Source organism: Heterodontus francisci, unplaced genomic scaffold, assembly GCF_036365525.1.
Source record: "Heterodontus francisci isolate sHetFra1 unplaced genomic scaffold, sHetFra1.hap1 HAP1_SCAFFOLD_221, whole genome shotgun sequence".
NCBI classification, from domain to species: Eukaryota; Metazoa; Chordata; class Chondrichthyes; order Heterodontiformes; family Heterodontidae; genus Heterodontus; species Heterodontus francisci.
In genome coordinates, this window is record NW_027141485.1 from 1067137 (window position 1) to 1069734 (window position 2598).

At 46.0% G+C, this 2598-nt stretch overlaps 1 non-coding gene across 1 annotated transcript; it reads left to right on the top strand.

The window, feature by feature from the left end:
• Positions 1–1758: 1758 nt before the first annotated feature.
• On the top strand, positions 1759–1841 carry trnal-uaa (transfer RNA leucine (anticodon UAA)). The gene has a single exon. It is a non-coding gene; the product is annotated as a tRNA-Leu (tRNA).
• Positions 1842–2598: the final 757 nt, after the last annotated feature.

Consider the following 2598-nt stretch of genomic DNA (forward strand, 5'->3'; position numbering starts at 1 on the left):
GTGCATCTGGTAGATGGTACACACTACTGCCACTGTGCGTCAGTGGTGAAGGGAGTGAATGTTTAAGGTGGTGAATGGGGTGACAATCAAGGCGGCTGCTTTGTCCTGAACAGTGTCGAGTTTCTGGAGTATTGTTGGTGCTGCACTCATCCTGGTTTGTGCCTTGTAGATGGTTGACAAGTTTTGGAGAGTCAAAAATCACAAAATTATTACAGTGGAGAAGGAGGCCATTGGGCCCATTGTGTCTGCATAGAATCATAGAACATAGAAAGTTTACAGCACAGGCAGGCCAAAAAACGAGCCACCCAGCTGAATCCCATTGTCCAGCATTTGGACCGTAGCCCTGCAGGTTCAGGTACTTGAGGTGCACATCCAGACTCCTTTTAAATGAGTTGAGGGTTTCTGCCTCAGCTACCCTTACAGGCAGTGAGTTTCAGACTCCCACAGCCCTCTGGGTGAAAAAACCTTTTCTCATCTCCCCTCTAATTGTTCAACACATCACTTTAAATCTATTCCCCCTAGTCAGTGACCTCCCTACTAAGGTAAATAGACCCTTCCCATCCATTCTATCCAGACCCCTCACAATTTTGTACATTTCAATCAAATCTCCCCTCAGCCTCTTCTATTCCAAGGAGAACAACCCCAGTCTATCCAATCTTTCCTCATAGCTGCATTTTTCCAGTCCTGGCAACATCCTCGTAAATCTCCTCTGTAACCTCTCAAGTGCAATTACATCCTTTCTGGAATGAGGTGACCAGAACTGCACACAGAACTCAAGTTGTGGCCTAACTTATGATTTATACAGTACCAGCATAACCTCCCTGCTCTTATATTCTATACATTGGCTAATAAAGGAAAGGATTCCATCAGCCTTCTCAACCAACTTATCAACCTATCCTGCTACTTTCAGGGATTTGTGGACATTCAATTCAAGGTCCCTCACTTCCTCTACACCTCTCAGCATTCACCCATTAATTGTGTCTTCCTTTGCTGTGTTTGACCTCACCAAAGGCATCACCTCACACTTCTCCAAGTTGAATTCCATTTGCCACTTTTCTGCCCACCTGACCAGTCCATTTCTCCAGCTCTCCTAATGAGCATTTCACCATGTGCCTTGCGCTGAGTTACTCATCACAGAATTCCCACTATCTGATTTACTCTTGTCGCCAGAGTATGTATATGAATGGTCCAGTTAAGCTTTTGTCAATGGTAACCCCCAGGATGTTGATGGTGGGGGGATTCAGCGATGGTAATGCTGTTGAACGTCAAAGGGAGATGGTTACATTCTCTCTTGTTGGAGATGGTCATTGCCTGGTACTTATGTGGTGTAAATGTTACTTGCCACTTAGCAGCCCAAGTCTGAATGTTGTCCAGGTCTTGCTGCTTCTGGACATGGACTCCTTCAGTATCTGAGATGTCCCGAATTTGTCCTTTTATGAAACCTTGGTCAGGACTCACTTGGAATATTGTATCCAGTCTTGGTCTCCTCACATGATGGGTGATATTGAGGCTTTGGAAAGGGTACAGAGGAGAGACATTCGACGAATTCCCAGTATAAGACATCTTGGTTATCAATTTAGACTAATAGAGTTGGGACCCTACACCTTAGAGAAACCTTGACTGAGGGGTGATCCGATTGAGGTTCATAAATAATGAAGGGTCCAATTCAGCATGGGAGAGGAGTCACAACTTTGTCTTGGAAAAGGCCAGATGGCACCCGGATCACATTAAATTTCATTTTCAGTGGCTGGCTAATGTATCAGGATGGCCGAGTGGTTAAGGCGTTGGACTTAAGATCCAATAGACGTGTATCTGCGTGGGTTCAAACCCCACTCCTGGTATCTGTGCTTACAAAACGTTACTTTTTCTTTCCCTGACTTTTGCCTTGCACCATCATCTCTTCTGTCATTTAATCACTCTTGCCTTCCAACTGATCACAGCTTCCTATTATTTGATCTGCCCCAGCACAGTTCCTTGGCTCTGCTCTTGCTTATAAACTGGTAAATCTTTAACTTAATCTCCTCTGTACCCTTTCAATGACCTTCTCATCCTTCCTGGATTGTGGTTCCTCACAGGATCCGCTGCCTCTCCGACTCCCCTCCAGGTAACTGAAGGCCCTGAGCCTTGGTCTCGCTTTATACGCTAGCTGGTAGTTGATTCCTTGCAGGTCTGCCACCGCTCAGGCGAAGCTCAAAACCCAGATCAAGCAAAGTATCAAGAGGAATGTGAACAAAGGCTCCCTGGTGCAGAGCAAGGGACAGGGAACCTCCGGCTCCTTCAAAATCAGCAAGAAGGAAAACCTAGGGAAAAGTGGGAAAGAAGGTGAAGAAACCAGCACACAAGAAATCTTCAGTGAAGAAACCAGCAGACAAGAAATCTTTAGTGAAGAAATCAGCAGACGTGAAAGTGACAACAAAGAAAGTAACAGCCAAGAAAACGAGCAGCAAGGCGGCGGCAACGCCAAATAAGGTGGTGAAGAAAGCAGCGCTTCAGAAAAAGTCTCCTGCGAAGAAGGTCAAAAAAGGCAAGAGTGCGGCGGGCGGAAAGGCGCTGAAGAAAGTGCAGACATGGAAGAGCAAGGTCAAGCCGAAAGCAGCG